The sequence below is a fragment of the Mirounga angustirostris genome, unplaced genomic scaffold (assembly GCF_029215605.1).
Source record: "Mirounga angustirostris isolate CCGP_5_RB_7025 unplaced genomic scaffold, mMirAng1.0.hap1 SCAF_4, whole genome shotgun sequence".
NCBI classification, from domain to species: Eukaryota; Metazoa; Chordata; class Mammalia; order Carnivora; family Phocidae; genus Mirounga; species Mirounga angustirostris.
In genome coordinates, this window is record NW_026991712.1 from 4,891,485 (window position 1) to 4,912,958 (window position 21,474).

The window sequence follows — 21,474 nt, forward strand, 5'->3', positions numbered from 1 at the left end:
TGAAGTTATTGATGGTTTAGTTTGTGCAAAGTCACCAAACTTTAGACAATAAACCACAAATAGTTTACGAGCATTTCAGCTCTTCATCTAAGATGGCATTTCTGGTACATTCCAGTTCCATGTCCAGGGCATATTAGAATCTGGGATTTGGAGGGGTCAGTTACCATAGGAGTGGAGTGAAGCTGTGGGGGGACCAAGGAAAAAAAAAAGGTCTTGGCAGCCGTGGAAGGTAGTAAGTGTTGAATGGGTTTAACCAAGGGTTGAGCCACAATGTGCTAAGGAATTAGGGGGACTCCTCAGGTTGCATCAGGTAGATCCTTCCATATTTGGGGTTCTGCTGGAAAGCAGGCCACTTTTCCTGGCTCAACTTTCCCCGTCCTCCTCCTCTCATTCCTCCCTTCTTCCCGTTCCCGTCCAAAGGCGGCGGGTGGAGGCTAAGACTGGGAGAATCCAGGGAGACACTGGGACCTCAGCCTTACAGGATGACCAGGCTTCTGGTTTACCACCCGGTCTCTGACTGCTGGTGAAGCATCCTGCTCCCCAGCCATTCCAGAACTAAGAGTTGGCATGCTGCCATTCTGTTCCAGGCCCTGAGTAAGTGGCACAGTGATTTGCCTTATGTCTCCTGGCCTGGAACATTCGCATTCTCCAACCCCGTCTGAGCTGGGATATCTGAGGAGTGCCTCTGGCTCCAGCATTAGCCCGCCTTCCATTTACCCTCGGGCAGCATCCCAGCCAAGCACTGCCGTGCTTCCAGAGCACCCAGAGCCCAGGTTCCAGAGAGATCCAGCACAGGGGATTCCTGGACCTCAAGCACCCATTCATCCATCTAATATTTAGTGGGTCTTTACACAGTGCCAAGTACGCACAGGAACTCTGGGGAATAGATACAAATAAAACCTAAAACCTGGGGCTCCTGGCATGAAGGGAAAAACAAGTGAATGAGAGATTGTCTATGCACTGGGTAAACATAACGGATGCACATACAAGCATTGGGGGGGGGGTCAGAGAATATGCATGCTAATTAGAGGCAAGCCTTAAGAAGAAAATTAAAAGTATGTGGTTTGCTCGATAATGTTAACAGATGACAATATGTATTCATGCTTTCTCTTTATAACCTTGCCATGGGTATACTTTTTACGTCCAAAGCCAAGTGAGCGCAAGGATTCCTTCTGTAATTAGGACTTTTTGTTGTGTATTTCCATGTTATATATAGCCTATGAAGTTAGGGTGGATCGTTCTGACATGAGTATTTTGGTAGTGAATTTTGCCATGAATATAATCGGTCACTAGAAAGTCTGTGTCAGTCAGTTCAAATCAGCTGTCGGCCTGAGAAGTTACTAGGTAATGACTAGAGTTCCTTCAGTCATTTATTCGAGAAGCATTTACTGGGACCCCACGGGCCCGGCATTGTTCTAGGTACTGGTGATACAAAAATAAAGAAATCAGTTTGTTCAAATTTTTAAATATTAAACTTTTTATTCCCCCAAGGAATTCTTGCAGAGACCTTCCTTCTCCCTCTGTAAAATAGATAGCAGGGGTTGGGTCTGCCCACGGTGGGGGTGGTAGGACCCCTAAGCCCCACCCTCCTGGTTTTTCTGAGTTCCCTGGTGGATCCTAAGGAATGCCTCTCTCTGCCCAGGGGCTAAGGGACATTATCTGAAAACCATCCATTTTGAGTGGAAATGTTTGGGGAGAGATTAGCTCTCAGCCTCTATTTTAGACAGACTAAATTTGAATCCTGGTCTGCCACTTAGCTGAAATAATTAATCTGTCTGAGCTTCCATCACCTCACTTGTAAAGAGGCAGCAGTAATAAGGCATGTCTTAGAGAGTTGCTGTGGGGAGGATGGTCATAGAAGCTCTTGTTCACACCTGGCCACTTCTGAGCACAAATGGGGATGCTATTAATCATCGTACCGTGGGACACTAGATATTAGCAGGGCATTCCCTGGAAAATGATGTGAGGGTTAATTAAGATGATGCCATGGAACAACAGCCTGAAATTGGTGTTTTCAAAATTTTTTTATCGTGACTCCCATTATTCTTTTATTAATGATGAAAGTGAGGGTAAATATCCATAACATGGTGTTGTGGTGGAATGAGCTTGTTCCAGAGTCTTGGAGATCTGAGTTCAAGTCCCAGTAATAAGTGTTTATTATTTTCCTAGTCAAACTTCCAGCGAGAGTCTGTCAAAGAATTGACCATACTCTATATTAGGGGAAATCGAGGCTGGAGGCGGGGCCAGGTCTGGGTGGGGACTGAGCACCTAAGAAAGACAAGGCATTTTTACTCCTTTCTCTTGGAGTCTGACCACTGACCTCCCTCATTTCTGTGGCTGCCTCACACAGCTTTCAGCATAGGCGTAAAACCTTCATGTCCACAGGCTGCCTTAAATTCATGGAAGATCTCCACATTGGGAGAATGTCCTCCACCCATCCTCTGCTCCCTGCACCTCCTCTCCCAGCCCACCCATAGGTGCATTTAATGCCTCTGTTATCCCCAGAGCAAGTCTCTCCTGGGCCTGGGGCTAGGTCTGCAGGTTGGTAAGCTGGACTCCTTTCTTCATGGGCTCTGAACTTGGCCAATTTTTCTTAAAACCCATGGCTCACTCTTGCATGTGCTGTGAGCATCTGTTCCAGGTTACCTGAGGCTAGTAGGGGTGGGGAAGAGAGGTAGCAAGGTTTTGACATGTAAATTGGGCAGATTTAATGTGAAATCATCCTTAGAAGAACTGCTATATTTAGCATCCTCGTATTCTTGAAAAGCCAGTCATTCCCCCCTCTCTCCCCTGGGCCTTTCCACCTGCTTGGACCCCAGGAGCACCCCACCCCTGGAAGTGAATATGCGATGTCTCCTCTCGGCCCCCCACGAGCATTGTCCCCATTTTACAGAAGATGCAGAGCGGCCCAGCCAGCCTCACAGGGTCCTTGAATGAGCTGGCTGCAGAGCCGTGGGCCCCCTCTGTGTCTGCCTCATCTGGGAGCCCAGGGAGAGGGGCAGGGCTGAGCACCTGGTAAGGAGGCTTACTTGCAGGGGAGCTTCACACCCAAGCCCAGGACGTGGGAAGGCACCAGAGGCTGGAGTGCACTTGCTCAGGTTGGGAGAAGAGATGCAGTGCCCACCGGAGGGTGGTGGCCGCCCTGGCTTGGCAGGTGGTGAGCCTCCCTGCAGGCATGCCGGGGCCGCGATGGGCCAGGGTATAGCAGAGTCTCTTCCTCTCTGAGGCTGAAAGACCCAAGTGTGTGTGGTCTTTGGAGGAAAATGTTCTGGGGTCATGAGCCCTGAGTTCAAACTTCTGGAGCTCTGTCCGTGAGAGATGGAGACTCAGTGTAGGAAATCAGAACCAAGAAGTGGGCGGGCAGCCTTGAAGTCAGAGAAGAGACAAAAGAAAATCATAACTGTTAATTTTTTTTTCGGAGTGAAAGAATTTCTTATTCCTGAGCGACTGGCTATGAGTCGCATAATACGAACATATTGGACATTGTATGTTTTTGTCGAAGTGAAGCCAACATAACATAAAACGTAGGATTGGAAATGTCTTCAGCACCTTCAAGGTGCTGTGTGTCTCGTTCCCAAACACCTTCATCCCCCGCAAAAAGAGAGGCCAGATCTGTTAGCAGCCCTCACTCCTACTTCTCACCACATCTTCGAAACCACACATCGCCCTCCTTAAGGATTTACCTGTTCTGGACATTTTATAGGAGCATAGTTGTGTGATACATGACCTTCTGTGTCTGACTTCTTTCACAGAGGATAATGTTTCCAAGATCCACCCATGTTGGGGGGCTGGGCTTTGCACGCTGGCCGAGTTTGTCTGGAGATCTTGGAGACATGCAGCCTGGCCCCATGCAGGATCTCATATGCGTGTGGGACCTGGTGGTACTAAAGCCGTGCACTGGTCTTGGGCTGCTCAGGATCGGGACTGATCACCTGGGGAGGTGGTTAACTGCTCCGCTCTCCCACCTGGGGGACGGCACACCCCAGCTCAGGCACACATTCGCTGGGGTCTCAGGCAAGTCAGTCAAGGAAACCTCTTTTGTCACACGTTTAGTTTGTCTCCTGGGCTTCTCTGGCTGTGTGACCGAATGAGCCACGCGTACCCTGTGGTCAATGCGAGGGCCAGGTGTGTGCTTTGCAGAGGAAGCAGGTGCTGCCTTGGGGTAGCTCGGGGGAGAGGGCAGCCGGGGTTCCTGCTCTGTACAGCTACAGGTGGGGAGAGAGGGTCATCCCAGTCAACAGCCCTGCTGCTTCGGATGAGGTTGCTCTGAGCCTGGCAAGGTGGGTAGCGGGAAGCTCGGGGTGGAGGTCTGCACTTCTGCCTTGGGCCTCAGTATCCCCCTGCCCCCACTAGTGATGGTTATACACAAAGGACCATGAGGGTTAAGTAAATAAATGAATGTATCCATATGCTAATATTTATTGAGCCTTCACTAACCGTGTAGGGGCTTCTGTTGGATGCTGGGGAGATAGGGCAGGTGACCCTGCTCATGGTCCTTCTCCTCCTCCCTACCCCATCCCTGTGTCCTGGGCACTCAGTAGATTACATGGCACCTGAACACGGTTAAGAATGAGTTTACTCTGGGGCGCCTGGCTGGCTCAGTTGGAGGAGCATGTGACTCTTGATCGCGGGGTTGTGAGTTTGAGCCCCATGTTGGGCATAGAGATTACTCAATAAAAAAAGAAAAAGAAAAGAATGCGTTTACGCTATTTCATGCCATCTACAGGCACAGCTGCCAATCTCTACCTTCTGTCCCTTTCCTTCCTTATTCATGCTAAGTGACAGTGGAGCCTCACCTGCTGGCCATTGTGCTTCCCTGAGAGATGACACATGGCCAGGGGCATGCATGAGGCTCACAGTTGTGTGGGGAGACACCAGGGAAAGGAGCCCTGAGAGGGTCTGTAGCCCAAGGCCATTCCACCAGTAAGGGGCAGGGCTGGCCTCTGGTGCAAGTCTGGCCCAAAAGCCCATGCTCTTCTCAGCAAGCAGAGCTCCCCTTTCATTGCATGGATGGGTAAACTCTGGTTCATAAACAGAAAAATAAATGACGTGAATGTATAGCAGGGAAGCTGGTATTGCAGTCCTAATGCCCGGAGTCCTGTCTGTAGGAAATCAGCAGAAGAACTACATCACTTTGTGGAGCAGAGGCTGGACCCAAAGACTGTGGTCGGGGTTTTGCCTGCATTATTTTAATCATCACAGACATCGGAAAAGATGACTCCTATTCTCATTTTGTAGATATTGAAAATGAAGTGCCACAGAGTAAAATAATCAGCCTAAAGTCATCTCTTTGTTAAGTGGCAGAGTGGTTAAAATCAAGGTCCTTAGGAGTCCAGAATGTCTCTGCTCTCTGCCCCTAAAGCACAGCTATCAAAGGTGCTCTGTCATGTGCAAATGCCCAGTGCCAAGCATATTAATTGGCACATGATATGTGCTCAGTCAGTGTTTGCTGCGTGAATGAGACCTGTTTCCAAGGAGACCCACCTAGGACCTAGAAAGATGAGATCCCTCACATCTGTCCACATCCAAACCCTAGGATCTGGTGGGGCCGAATTTCGAGGAGGTGAGGGGATAGCACCAAGGCCACCCAGCTGGTAAGTGGCAGAGCATGGATGCACACTCAGGTGTGTCTGGCCCTCAGTTTTTCCTCTTACCCTAGAGCTCCTTTGGTTTTCCAAGTGCTCTGTTTTGCTCAGAGCAGAGCCCATCTGCAAGTGACACTAAACACTGGGTGTGTTAAATGCTGCTTAAAGTCTCTGAGAACAATATTTATTCTTCCGATCCATGAGCATGGAATGTTTTTCCATCTTTTTGTGTCTTCTTCAATTTCTTTCATGTGTGTTCTGTGGTTCCTAGAGTATAGATCCTTTACCTCTTTGGTTAGGTTTATTCCAAAGTATCTCATGGTTTTGGGTGCTATTGTAAATGGAATCGATTCTCTAATTTCTCTTTCTACAGTTGCATTGTTAGTGTATAAGAAAGCAACTGACTTCTGTGCATTGATTTTGTATCCTGCCACATTACTGAATTGCTGTATGAGTTCTAGTAATTTGAGGGTGGAGTCTTTTGGATTTTCCACATAAAGTATCATGTCATCTGTGAAGAGAGAGAGTTTGACTTCTTCTTTGCCAATTTGAATATATTTTATTTCTTTTTGTTGTCTGATTGCTGTTGCTAGGACTTCTAGTAGTATGTTGAACAATAGTGGCGAGAGTGGGCATCCTTGTTATGTTCCTGATCTTAAGGGAAAGGCTCTTAGCTTTTCCCCATTGAGGATGATATTCGCTGTGGGTTTTTCATAGATGGATTTTATGAACTTGAGGAATGTTCCCTCTATCCCTATACTCTGAACAGTTTTAATCAGGAAAGGATGCTGTATTTTGTCAAATGCGGTTTCTGCATCAATTGAGAGGACCATATGGTTCTTCTCTCTCCTCTTATTAATGTGTTCTATCACACTGATTGATTTGCGAATGTTGAACCACCCTTTCATCCTGGGGATAATAAATCCCACTTGGTCGTGGTGGATGATCCTTTTAATGTATTGTTGGATCCTATTAGCTAGGATTTTGCTGAGAATTTTGGAATCCATATTCATCCGGGATATCGGTCTGAAATTCTCCTTTTTGATGGGGTCTTTGCCTGGTTTGGGGATTAAGGTAATGCTGGCCTCATAGAATGAGTTTGGAAGTTTTCCTTCTGTTTCTATTTTTTGAAACAGCTTCAGCAGAATAGGTATTATTTCTTCTTTGAATGTTTGGTAGAATTCCCCAGGGACTCCCATCAGGCCCTGAACTCTTTTTTTGGGAGATTTTTGATCACTGCTTCAATCTCGTTACTGGTTATTGGCCTATTCAGGTTATCAGCTTCTTCCTGTTTCAGTCTTGGTAGTTTATAGGTTTCCAGGAAGGCATCCATTTCTTCCAGATTGCTCGGTTTGATGGCATATAGTTGTTGATAATAATTTCTAATAATTGTTTCTTTTTCCTTGGTGTTAGTTGTGATCTCTCCCCTTTCATTCATGATTTTATTAATTTGGGTCCTTTCTCTTTTCTTTTGGATATGTGTCTGGCCAGTGGTTTATCGATCTTATTAATTCTTTCAAAGAACCAACTTCTAGTTTCGTTGATCTGATCTCCTGTGTTTCTGGTTTCTAATTCATTGATCTCTGCTCTAATCTTAATTATTTCTCTTCTAATGCATGGCTTAGACATCATTTGTTGCTTTTTCTCCAGTTCTTTAAGGTGTAATGTTATTTGGTGAATTTGGGATTTTTCTATTTTTTTGAGTGAGGCTTGGATGGCTATGTATTTCCCCCTTAGGACCGCCTTTGTAGTATCCCATAGGTTTTGGACCAATATGTTTTCATTCTCATTGGTTTCCACGAATTGTTTAAGTTCTTCTTTGATTTCCTGGTTGACTCAACCATTCTTGAGCAGAGTGGTCTTTAGCTTCCAAGTGTTTGAATTTCTTCCAAATTTTTTCTTGTGATTGAGTTCCAGTTTTAAAGCATTATGGTCTGAGAATATGCAGGGAATAATCTCAGTCTTTTGGTATTGGTTGAGACCTGATTTGTGACCCAGTATGTGGTCTATTCTGGAGAAAGTTCCATGTGTGCTCGAGAAGAATGAGTATTCTGTTGTCTTGAGGTGGAATGTTCTGTATATATCTATGAGGTCTATCTGGTCCAGTGTGTGATTCAAAGCTCTTGTTTCTTTGTTGATTTGCTGCTTAGATGATCTGTCCATTGCTGAGAGTGGAGTATTGAGGTCTCCTACAACTAATGTATTATTATCAATATGACTCTATTTTGGTTAACAGTTGGCTTATGTAGTTTGCTGTTCCCATGTTGGGGGCATAGATATTTACAATTGTTAGATCTTCTTGTTGGATAGACCCTTTGAGAATGATATAGTGTCCTTCCGTGTCCCTAACTACTGTCTTTAGCTTAAAATCTAATTTGTCTGGTATAAGAATTGCTACCCCAGCTTTTTTTTGAGGTCCGTTGGCATGGAAGATGGATCTCCATCCCTTCACTTTCAGTCTGGATGTATCTTTAGGTTCAAAATGAGTCTCTTCTAGACAGCATATGGACGGGTCCTGTCTTTTTATCCAATCTGCAACCCTATGCCATTTTATGGGAACATTTAGGCCTTTCATGTTGAGAGTGATTATTGAAAGATATGGCTGATATCCAAGATCTATAAAGAACTTCTCAAACTCAACAGCCAAAAAACAAATAATCAAGTCAAAAAATGGGCAGAAGACAGGAACAGACACTTCTCCAAAGAAGACATACAAATGGCTAACAGACACATGAAAAAATGTTCATCATCATTAGCCATCAGGGAAATTCAAATCAAAACCACATTGAGATACCACCTTACACCAGTTAGAATGGCAAAAATGGACAAGGCAAGAAACAACAAATGTTGGAGAGGTTGTGGAGAAAGGGGAACCCTTTTCCACTGTTGGTGGGAATGCAAGTTGGTACAGCCACTTTGGAAAACAGTGTGGAGGTGCCTCAAAAAATTAAAAATAGAGCTACCCTATGACCCAGCAATTGCACTTCTGGGTATTTACCCCAAAGACACAGATGTAGTGAATAGAAGGACTATATGCATCTCAACATTCATAGCAGCAATGTCCGCAATAGCCAAACTGTGGAAAGAGCCGAGATGCCCTTCAACAGACAAATGGATAAAGAAGATGTGGTCCATATATACAATGGAATATTACTGAGCCATCAGAAAGGATGAATACCCAACTTTTACATCAACATGGATGGCACTGGAGGAGATTATGCTAAGTGAAATAAGTCAAGCAGAGAAAGTCAATTATCATATGGTTTCACTTATTTGTGCAACATAAGGAATAGCATGGAGGACATTAGGAGAAGGAAGGGAAAAATGAAGGGGGGGGACATCAGAGGGGGAGACGAACCATGAGAGACTCTGGACTCCGAGAAACAAACTGAGGGTTTTAGAGGGGAGGTGGGTGGGGGGGATGGGTTAGCCCGGTGATGGGTATTAAGGAGGGCACATATTGCATGGAACACTGGGTGTTATAAGAAAACAATGAATCATGGAACATTACATCAAAAACTAATGATGTAATGTATGGTGACTAACACAACGATAAAATAAAATTAAAAAAAAGTCTCTGAGAAGTCCTGTAGGATCAAGGGTTAACCTTGTTTAGTCTGGTGAATCCCAAATTTATTTGTCCAAGAGATTCTTTTGGGAAGAAACACTTAATAAAGAGTACATTCAGAACACAGTCTAATTCCTTCCAAGAGGCTTGGAGGGTGGAGGAAGCGGGGCAGAGAGTTTGGCACAAGGAAGAGAGACCCACACCCGTGTCTCCTGGGTGTACCAGGACTGTGTTGGTCTAATCCCTCCAAACCCCCCTTACAAGTGCACTGTTCTTTTTCCCATTTTGACTTAGAAAAATCCCACGCTGGTGGGATTAGCTCTGTGACTTCGAGAAGGAGCGAGAGGTGGACGGGCTGACTGGGGTTACTGGCAGTGAAAGGTCAGGCTCCTGGAACCAGCACGGGATCTGTGCGGCGTCTGCCTTAAAACGCATTCCCCTCCCTGCTCCCCTCCACCCGTTGGCTTCGTTCACACCTTGGTGAGAATTACTCTAATTAGCTAATGTTTTCACACACGGCAAAGTGCTACTCAGTCTTCTGGCCTAGGGAGCTCTGCAAAGCAGGCTCTGGGTACACACAAGTTGGGAACAGAAGCTAGGTTTGGGTGGGAGGGGCTCCTCGGCCAGAGGCCAGACGAAAGAGTAGTTTGCAAAGACAGTTGCAAAGTCAGGAAAGGCAAACGTTTATTTAAATGAGATGGTTAAATTCCAAACCTATTTGAATGTACGACATTCGATATGCAAGTGGTTTTCCCTATGTTATGCAGTTTCATTCAGTTAATCCTATTCGCCAAGTGCCCTGGTCCCCCGTGCTCCCTCCTGGCCCGGGTGCTGGGGCCGGTGCTGCAGGGGGCCTCCTCCCTCCCTGTGCAGTGCCTGCTAGAGAGGCACAGGCAGGGCAGGCCAGCTGGGACCCCAGGCAGGCCCCCTTGGTTGTCAGGTGGGTTTTGTTACTTATTTAGCTGTGCGACCCTCAGGCAAGTTGCTTAACCTGTCTGTGCCTTGTGTGTAAAATGGGGATGATCATAGTAGTACTTAAGTGCATGGGCTTGTTGGGAAGATTACATTAATTGTATAAACATCTTAGAATGGGGCCTGACACACAGGGAGAGCTCAGTAAATATTAGCTAATGTGATCATTACCGTACAACCATGACTGAGAGGAGATTGGGCTGAAGCGGGGCAGGGACGGAGGGCCTGCCAGCTAGCCTGCTTGGTTTCAGATGGCAGCTGACACCTGAGTCCTTCTGGAGGGAAGGCGGGAGGTTGCTGGGTTGGAGAGACGTGAGATCAAGGCAGGGGAATAGTCTGCACAAGGCTAGGCTGGAGGAAACTATGAAACAGCCTAAATATTCTGGAAACCAGTAGGGTCTCCATGATGCTGGCAGGTAGAGAGGTTGATGGGGTGGGTGGAGAAGGGGGGCTGGTGCTGGAGGTGGGGGGTGGGAGAGGCCAGTCTTGTGGGGGAGAGGGGTTCAGAGCTCTAGATCCTCAGCCATAAAATGGGAATAATGACACCCACCGGCCAGGAGACATTCAGTGGAAGGGATCGGGACAACCAACATCTCCCCAAACCCTGTGGCTCTAAGACCAGAGAGAAGGAAGTGAGCTAGTCAAGAACAGCCTGCAAGGGGTGGTGGGAGGGATGGGGAGCAGGTGGCTCTTTGGTTTCGGAGTGGTCTTTTGCTGCCTCTTACTGTCTTGTTCATCCCATCTTCTACAGTCCTGCTGGAGGGTCCAGATCCTCGGAAGGTCGCTCTGCAGGTGACCTTTCCCCTCTGCTTCCCCAGATGGCACTCACAGAGTCATCACCATTGCTCCCCTGTCTTCCCTTTCCAGTTGCAAATTTCCAAAGGGCGGTTCCATGACACTTACTTGATATCCCCCATGCTTATTCTGTTTCTGCACCACCACAGTGGCGTGGAAGGGGACGGGGAAGGGAAGGAGAAGGCAGATCTAGATGTGGCCACCTCGCCACCTTCCTCTTCTCATTTTGCTTTCTCTGCCCACTAGAGTATTACAGTGATCAACACACACACACACACACACACACACACACACACACACGGTGACTGAATTCCTCATTAGTGAGCACAGAGGTATCGGCCTACGGATTGTGTCTTCATTCCGTTTTTCATAAATATTTATTCTGCACCTACTCTGTGCTCTTGGGATACACTGGTGAGACAAGGCTGCTAGAGAAAATACAGGAAGCCCCGTTAAATCTGAATTTCAGATAAACAAAGAAATAGTTCGTCTTTTTTATTTTTTTTAGTGCAAGTAGGTCCCCCATTTTGAATTACTTGTCTTTTTTTTTTTTTTTTTAAGATTTTATTTATTTATTTGTGTGAGAGAGAGCACATGAGAGGGGGGAGGGTCAGAGGGAGAAGCAGACTCCCTGCCGAGCAGGGAGCCCGATGCGGGACTCGATCCCGGGACTCCAGGATCATGACCTGAGCCGAAGGCAGTCACCCAACCAACTGAGCCACCCAGGCGCCCTCGAATTACTTGTCTTTTTAATTGCCAAGTCTGGCAATGCTAAATGCAGAACAAAGTAGAGGAGGGTTATTCCAGTGGGCACATGCATACATTAAGAAGATGAATATATAAGAAGATAGGAATACAGTGGGAAGTACAGCGTGGATCCTTACAAGAGGGTGTCCTTGTCCTAGCTGGCTACTTACTGGGGCCCCCTAATGGCCTTGGGGCTAAATTGTTCAGGGAAGGATGTTTCAAAAGAGGATGAAGTAGAGAGACTTGGTTTTCTTCCCTTTTTTATGGTAAAATACACAATAAAATTCACCATTTTTTTCCATTTTGAAGTGTAGAATTCAGTGGCATTCAGCACATCCACAGTACCGTACGATGACCACTACTGTCTTGTCCCTGCACATTCGTCACCTGAAAGAGAAATCCTACACCCGTTAGCATTCATTTGCCATCCCCCTCCTCCTAGTCCTTGGCAACCGCTGATGTGCTCTCTGTTTCTATGACTTTCCTATTCTGGACATTTCTTATTAGCAAAATGATACAACTTGGGACTTTTGTGTTGGCTCTTTTCACTTAGCATAATGTGAAGGTTTGTGCATGTGGCCCCACTTCATTCTTTTTCATGGCCAAGTAATAGTCCACCGCAGGGAAAGCCCACCTTTAAGTTTATCCATTTGTCAGTTGTGGCAAATTTAATTCATTTCTCCCTTTGGATTCTTGTGACTAATTCTGCTATGAACATTCAGGGACAGATTTTTGTTGGAACATGCCTTTCGGTTTTGGGGGTTCCATCCCGAGGAGTGGAATTCCTAGGTCGGATAGTCGTTCTGTGTTTTTTTGTGGAGGAACGGCCAAACTCTTCCCTGGTGTCAGTGTCATTTTACATTCCCACCGCGATGTACAAGGGCTCCGATTTCTCCACATTACCGCCAGTGCTTGTTTTCAGTTATTTGCTTACGCTTAGAGCCATCCTAGTGGGTGTGAGCTCATTGTGAATGGCATCTCACTGTGATTTTGATTCGCATTTCCCTGAGGATGAATGATGTTGACCCTCTTTTCCTGTGCTTTTTGAGTATCTGTACCTCTTTAGAGGGACTTGATTTTACAAAGATGGAGGGGAAACTGGTGGGGTTATGGGGGTGGATGTTCATACAACAGATCCTCTGGTTTCTGGGCGAGAATGGGGGAAGCAGACCGATCACTTAGGGGGGCGTATTTTAGGAGTTGGGGGAATGATAGTGGAGGCTTGAGTGATGGTGGTTCACGACTCTGTCACTTCCTCTCTGACCCTGGGTAAGTCACGTCACCCCTGACCCTCAGTTACCCCTGAGTGGAATGGGGGAGTTAACAGCACCATCCTCACAAGAGCATGCGTAGGATTAAGTGGGGTTGTGGTTTCGGAGAGCCCACCCTGGGCCCGGCATGAAGTAGGAGCTCCGAGAAGCAGGAATAATGTCCCTGGCAGCAGCTTGAGGGTGTGTCCTGGCTGGAGTCCGATGGGGACCCTGAGGAGCTGGTCCCTTGGCAGCTCCATCCATTTCCTCTCTGCCCTGTTGCTGCCAGGCTGGTGGGGAGGGGAGAGCAGGGAAAAGGAGGAGGGAGAGGAAGGTGGGATAGAGAGTAGAAATATCACAGACTACATTTTCTTCTCTCTGTCTCTCTATCTGTGTATCTCTCTCCAAAGCTCTATTTATGGACAGGCTCCCTGGTCCCAGACCCACAGAGCATGAGGAAGCCAGAAGCTCCTGGGGTCTGTGCAGCGCTTACGATGGGGGCTGTGGGAGGCTGGGCTAGGAGGAATGGAGGTCTAGATCTTGTGAGGCCTGGGCCCCAGCTCACTTGGAAAGTCTGATGCTCCTTGCTGTCACCTCTGTGCTCCCCACTCAGCCTGCCCCATAATGCTTGGCTTGTCTCTGCAACTGCATGTCATGTTTATGTGAAGTGTTTACCATGCGTCTTTAATTCCTGAATGTCAAATAACACTTTGTATGTGGCTAAATATGTCAAGTTAAGTGGGGAAGAAGTGTAACTTAGCGAGTGTGTTTCGTACTTGCTCAGCCCTTATGGGGCCCAGGGCCTATAAGACCATCTCCAGCTCCCCGACTTGTCACACAGGTGCAGGAGTGATTGCCCCCCACCTCCCCAGGGCCCTGTGGCAGGCTCCTTGCGGAGTCACCTTAGAGCACTTACTGTGGCGTATCCTGATTATCTGGTGTCTCATTTCCCTTTCTTGAACTCCTGTTTTATGCATCCATGTCTCCCTGATACCCAGTGCAGTTGCCAACGCACTCGTGGCCTCTAGTTAATATTAATGTTTGCTGAATGATTGAATGAACCAGTGGTCTCATCACGACGAGGGCGGTGGTCTGAGCAGCCTTTGCGGAGACACTTAGGAAGGGAAGATTGTTTTTAAAATTTAAAAAGCATCAGTTCATGATTAATTCATGCCCCCAAACAGGTTGTTCATTGTCATTTTATAAAGATTAATATCCAAGCCAGCATGAAGGTGTCTACTTCAGGTGAGTTCTGTGTCACACTTGAAGGTAACTGCTGAAATCCTGGACACTGCTTGGTCTTCCACCGCCCTACCCCCTCCACCCAGGGCCTTTCCTTGCAGCCTTGCACCCCCTCCCCGAATGCCACACCAGACCCTGGGTGTTTGCCAGGATGCCCATCACCCTTCTCATGGCCTAGGGCCCATAGCTCAGACCATGCTGTGGTTGTGGGGTTCTCTTTGCTTCTGTTTCCTCCCACAAACACGTGGGTATTTTTACAATGATCTATTGGGCTGGGTTTTGAAAACTAAGTGGAATAAAATGACCAAGTATCCAGTATCATAGCTGTTCCAAAAGTTCTGTCCCCGCCCACCCACCCCCCAACCGCCCCTGTCCCCTCTGCCTTAAATATGTCTTTCCCGGCCCTCAGCTCCTAAATCGTCTACTTTCTTCAGGACTCTGCTCGATTTTGACTGTGGGCTCATTCAGTAGAGAGGTATGGAGTGCTGTGTCTGGGTCAGGCCCTTTCCTGCTCCAGGGGATACGGCAGCTCTGGAGTGGAGGAGAACCTGTTCTCCCAGAGGGAGGGAAGAGTCCCGGAGGGGGGTTGCTTGCTCTGGAGGAAGAGAGAGGAAGTGAAAGTTCTTGTGGAAATGACATTTGAGCACCCAGAAGGAAAAGTGAGGGCCAGGCCCTGGGGCAGGCTGCAGAGAGAACCTTTGAGACCTGCCTCATGCAGACCCCATCCCCGAGCCTTGGAGGAACAGTGAGGAGCCTGTGTGCAGGGGCATCTTAAGGGAAGTGGATTACCTGAGGTAGAGCCGGGGCACGTGGGGCACGCAGGCCAGGGCTTTGATAAGGAACTGGGAGGCCGCTGGAGGGTGACGTGATGGGGCTGACTTCTTAGGAAGATCCCCGCCCCTCATGCTGCTGAGTGGGGAAGGGCCACTGGGGGCAGGGACCGAGTAGAGAAGCAGGGACACCAGTGTGGAGGCTTGTGTCCACCAGCTGAGTGTCCAGCAAGGTGGTGGTGGAGGAGGTGACCGGTGGCCAGCCTCTGTATAGAACATGTCTTCACATGGCAGGGCTTTCTGAAATACATATTGGGCATCCAGGACCATGGTGTTCTTGCTGCCTTCCATTCCCCCTTTGCTCTAATACACCCATTCTCAGATTTTTATAAGGAGATAATCTGATAACTGGGAAAATAGAAACACCACATTCTCAGGACCCCACCAACCTGCACGTCAGCTCACTTGAATACTTCTCGTGTGCAAATTGCACTTATGTCCGTTCATCTCCACTCTTCTCCTAAGAGATGAGTGTGCTTTTTTGCAGACAAAGAAAACTGAGGCCCAGCTATGTTCAGCCACTGACCTTGAGTTTACAGAGAAATACACACCGGTTGGGTTTTGAACCAAAGTCAGTCTGGCTTTTGAGGCCCTGAGTGGAAAGTAGCAGAATTGACTCTGGGTACCTGTGGGTTTGCGGGGTCCTGGATCTGAATCACTTCTTAGGGAGCTGAAGGAGAGAGATCATCTGCCTCGTTGATGTCTGGATCAATAGATGACAGTGCCCAGAGGGGCATTTCTGTGGTTGGGGAGAATGGGGATACTCTTTGTGGTCGTTCAAGTTCATGAACTTTGCCAGCCCTGGGATTCTATCTGGCCCTCAACAGTGGACATGTCCAGGTCAGACTAATGCCTGCCCCTGACCTGTCCCCACGCTCTCCATCCGCGAGATGTCCTCTCAGACTCCTCCCCACCTTCCTGGGACAGCTTCTTGCAAGATCGTGCCTGAAGGGCAGGTTTTCAGGGAAATGTTAAATATGAAATGAAACCCCTCCACTCATTTTAAGGGAGACTATTTCTGACCTTGAATGGAAGAGTTGTCGTTTCTCTAAATTACTCTCCATCCCATGCTTGTCTCCATGAAAAGACCATTAGTAATAGTAAGAGCTATTTAGTAGCGATTTGTGCATGCCAGATACTGTGGTGATAAGTCCTTCACTTTCTCACTCTAACCCCCCGAGGAAGGTCTTTATTAGCCCTATTCGTAGATGAGAGAACCGAGGACCAGAGAAATCAAGGCGCCGGCCCCAGGGACTAATAAAGGGCAGGCTTTATGGTTGATGATGGTTTGGTACCCGGCTTTGCTGCTTCCCCTGCACAGAGCTGCCTCTCCAGACCGCACATGGCCTCAGTTTCCTCTTCTGTAGAATGGACTGCCCCATGAGCCCCCCCAGCTCTGTGGGTCTGCGGGCTGACCCCCTGGAGATGCCTGCGGCCCCGCAGGACGAACCCGCAGGATCTCTGACCTCACTGAGCGCAGGACAGACTGACTCTCCCCTTTCTCCTGGCACCCGGAGGCTCCAGGAAATGCTGCTGGTTGCTGCTTTGAAGGCCTTCCCTCTCCTGTCCCTGCTTGGCTTTCTATTTTGGCTGGGAGGGTGGCTGGACGAGGCGCCCACGCGAGTGTGAGAGAGTTGAGAAGGCTCACAGATCCTGTGGGTGGTCAGTGCGAACACAGAGGCAGGCTGAGTCACTGCCGCGCTTGGGAAACTGATGACAGGCGCCTGCAAAGCTGGATGCCCAAGCGTGGCAGCCGGGTGCAAACAGCGGGTCTGAAATGCCAACCTTGACTCATTCGCTGGGGGCCCGGCGGCTTGCATTCACCTCCTCTCCTGTTTATGCTGAGGCGTCGGGAAGGGTAAATAGAGCGCTCCTCTGCAGGGGGGCCACCCTCCTCACTGCATCCCCGCCCTGCCAGCTCCTCTGCGGGATCTCCTCCGGCATGAAGTGTGGCACCGCCCTCCCTCCCCCCCTTGGTGGACACATGCAGAGGACAGAAGGAGCTCAGGCCTGTGCTCAAAATAAGAAGGTACAGTTAGCATCTCAGTCCCAAGTAGTGGCTGCTTCCAAGTCTCAGGGAAAGTGTATTTGATTAGAAGAGTAATCGGCGTGCATGCATCCATATGTGCCTATCTCTTGCATTTGTTGATTCTTGCATCCCTCCTCTCCTTCGCCCTGCACATGTTACTGCGTACTGTTCGCTACCCTGTTGTATTGCTAAAAAGTGGTGGCTGGCCCTTCCTTTAAAGGGCTCAGAGTCTAACCTGCAGGAGAAGTAAGCTTTTAGAACATCACGTGGCCAGGGCTGTTTCCGTCCACACGCAGCCAGCTGGGGCTCGTGTGGGGAGGGGGGCCTGGCCGCTCAAGAGGGGCTTCCTGGAGCTGCTGCTTGGACGGGTGAGCCTGGGAGTTCAGCAGCTGGAGGTCAGAGGTGGGCCATCCAGGGGGAGTAGAGCTTGAGTACCGGGGGGCATGTTCCAAGGAGGCCAAGGGGTGATTCTGGCAGGGGGGTGCGCTGACATACAGAGGATGGGCTGCAGGGCAGGAAGGGCCTGGAGTTTGCAGTGCCTGGTGTTCCTACCCAGAGCATGTGCTGTGCTGAGGTTAAAGTCTGGCGTGTCAGGCCGGGCTGCCCCTGCCTGAGGGTGTACAGCTGCCGAGGGCTGAGCTGTAGATCCTTTGGTCTGGCCAGGCCCAGGCAGGCTGCCCATGTGTGCCATAAACTTCTCTGTGCACCCTCACATCATGGCACCTGTCCCTGTGGACCACACTTGTGACCTGGCTCTCTCCTTTCCGACCTGTGTCTTCTGAGGGCCCGAGGGCTGTGGCTCAGTTGTCTCTCTGTCCCTGGGGCTCTGAGCAGTTCTGTGTGCTTGGTCCAGTGTGTCGAAGGGATGCCTATGTCCAGGAGATGCTCCGCCTTTGTTCCTAAGCATCTGCTCTGACAGGACAGTGTTGGCCCACATTCCAGATGTGAACACTGAGGCTCAGAGACGTTCCGTGACTTGTCCAAGTTCCCGGATAGAGGTAAGGCCCCGGGGTGGGGCTCGAATGCCAGTGAGATGCTCTCAGGGGACCCTGCCTCCTTGATGAAGAAGTGCTGATTTTCATACCTAATGAGATCATTGTCCTTGAACATGGAGCAGATTCTCCCTGCAGTGATCCCGCAGGAGTTAGTCCCACGGTGGAATGTCTGCCTGGAGTGAACCACCTGGGGGGACTGAAACCCACTGAAGTGGCTACATGTGTTTGAGAAGGATCCCTGGTGCTCGATGCTCCTCCCAGACCCCAGGGAAGGCAGCACATTCTGACTGGGGCGGAGGGTGGGGGCGGGTGGGGGGGGCGGGTGGCTCCGGGCTCCCACATGCCTCTCCCAAGAACATTCTTGGCCATGCTCTTGTGGTGTCCCTTCTCTGTCCTCATGGTCCTGCTCTGTAGCATGAGAGGGCCCTTTCCTGAACCTGTCCCCGCTTACCCTGTTGTCAGTCTTTGATTTATCGTTTTTTGAGCACTTTAGCTTTGCATGCCCTTTTCATAAAGTAAATGCTGATGCATGTTAAGATCAACGCGCTTTTTTTTTTTCATTTAATCTTCCAAAGGCCACGTACTTTGAAGATGGATGTTTTAAAAGAAAAAATACATATTAAAGGGAGATGTGTTTGTAAAAGGATTTGTTTCTAAATAGTATCTAATGAGGTGTTGAAATCATGGTATTTCTCCATAATACAGCTGTATCCACCCTCATCTGTGGTGGATATGTTCCAAGACCCCCAGTGGATGCCTGGATCCACCTGTAGTACAAATATGTCGATTGTGTTTTTCCCTGTCCATCCATACCTGTGACAAAGTTTCGTGTATAATGAGGCACAGCGAGAGATTCACAGCAGTTACTAATAATAACATAAAACAATTACAACAATGCTGTAATACAAGTGATGGGAATGTGGTCTCTGTCTTTCAAAACATCATACCGTTCTCCCTTTCTTGTGTTGGTGGGATCTGGTAAAGGGCCCACATGACGAGAGGGAGTGAATGTTGCAGGCACTGTGACGGAGCTTTAGGCCACTCCTGACCCTCTGATGATATGTCAGCAGGAGGATGACCATCTGCTCCCAGACCGCGGTTGACCGGTTGGCCGCAGGTAACTGAAACCACAGAAAGCAAAGCTGCGGATAATGGGGGACCACCGTAGTCTTAGTATTTTCAGCAGATGTCCTCAGAGGCAACTGAGAACAGTCTAAAACATATGAGAAAATGCAAGTAACTGATGAAACATTTTAGACATATCACAACAAAAAGCACAGTTACTCAGTGTTAGTTGACGTGGAGGCCAGGCCTCCAGGGACCCTGGACTTTGGAAAAGAAAGGAGGGAGGCCTAATGCTGTGCGCCTGGATTCCGTGAGCGGCCTTTTGAACTCCTGCCAGCAGTGTTGAAGGCAGAAATAAAATAAGGACCGATGGCTGCTGAGGGACGGCCCACCGCTGGGACCTGGCCGGAGTTCGTCAGACACACGACGGTCTCCAGCCCTCAGCACCTGATGCTCTGGCTCACTCCCTACATCTGTGGAGAGATGGGGCCCTTAGAGGACTCAGGCTCAGCTATGATGCAGGAGGGGGAGGGGGGAGTGCCCACGCAAGAGGGAGGTGACCAGGACAGCCAGGGTGGCGGCTTTGGAGACAGAAGGGGTTGCATTTGAGAAGCTAACAGTGGTCAGAACTGGTTGCCTTTGGGGGTGTCTCTGTCCATTCCTGTGGGTTGGAACAAAATACCAGTCTGGGCGGCTTATGCATCACAGAAATATGTTTCTCACGGTTCAGGAAGCTGGAAGTCCAAGGTCAGGGGGCAGCGTGGTCTGACGAGCGCCCTGGTCTATTGCAGTCATCTTCTGTCCTCACCTGGCAGAAGGGGAAGGGAGCCTCTGGGGTCTCTTTTGTTAAGGACACTAATCCCATTCAGGATGGTTCCACCCTCATGACCTCCTGGCTTCCCAGGAGGGAGTGAAAAACTTCACTTTGGGGGTTAGGTTTCATCATATGGATTTGGGGGGACCCAGTTATACCACAGCAGTGGGGAAAGGGGAAGGGAGGACTACAGGCTGATGCCCGGTCAACACCAGACAGCTGGGTAGGTGGTGGCCGCCTTCCTCAGCTTGGGTGCCAGTCCTCGGGCCTCCAGCACAGGGAGCGGAGAGTCCTCTATTTCCTGGCCCCATTACCAGGGCTGTGGCTCTCTGGAAGAGAGAGAACAAGGATCCTCTCCCGCCCACACCATGAGTTTTGCGTGTCTTTGAATATACCGTTCTGGATCAGAGTGGCTTACAACTGGAGGGAAGCAAACACACAGAAAGAAAAAGCTCAATGAAATCCGATGATGAAAGAAAAAAAGCAAATTCAAAATGAAGCATTCCTACAATTAACTGAATGTGTTAACAGTTCTTCTTGGTGACTTCAGCTTTATGTGTCACTGGAGGGCTGGGACTAACGTCTGTTGTCAACCTTCTCTGTCACCCCTGGGGGTAAAGAGTTATCTCTGATTTGCAGAGTTTTGCCACGTGCAGTAAATTGTAGAGCAGATATCTGGCTCCTGGCTTGTTTATCCCCAGACCTGATGATCTTACACACACACACACACACACACACACACACGTCACGTGTTCACTGCCCTGAAGGCTCTGTTTCAGATGCCATTCAGAATTGCTGCTTTCTGCCTGGCGATTGCTATATCCAGACCACTTAATGAAGCTCTCTAAGAAGAAGAGCTTCATTTCTGAAGGAGAAGCCTCCAATATTTCTTCCCAGAGGGGCTTCCTTGCCCTCGGTAGGTCACACGAGTGGACAGCAGATGCATTTCTCTGGTCTCTGGTTCAGGACTTGGCTACGTGCATGGTTTTCCCATCCGAGCTGGCATGAGAAGCAGGTGCCTCAGGGTTCCTCCTTTAGCACCAGTGTTCCTCGATCCCATTCCGAGTCTCATTAGGTCTGGGGGTAGGACCCAAGAATCTGTTTTTGTGTGTTTCCTAGGTGGTTTTGTGGGGGAAGGTCCTCGTCCCCAGTGCTGAGGAAGGCTGGACTACCCACAGTGTGGTCCCTGCCATGCTGTGTATGGAGAGATTAGGATAACATCCTGTCCTCGCCCTGCATGCGTTCCTCGTGGACACCTCACGCTGCACGTGTCACGTCTCTTGGTCAGAGCTTGGTGCCAGTCCTCAGTGCTGGACAAGCCTGGAAGGGCTCGCCGGGCCAGCCTCATCAGTATCTGTAATCACAAGGAAGACGTGGGCGCCTGGGTGGCTCAGTTGGTTGGGCGACTGCCTTCGGCTCGGGTCATGATCATGGAGTCCCGGGATCGAGTCCCGTATCGGGCTCCCTGCTCGGCGGGGGGTCTGCTTCTCCCTCTGACCCTCTTCCCTCTCGTGCTCTCTGTCTCTCATTCTCTCTCTCTCAAATAAATAAATAAAATCTTTAAAAAAAAAAAAAAACAAGG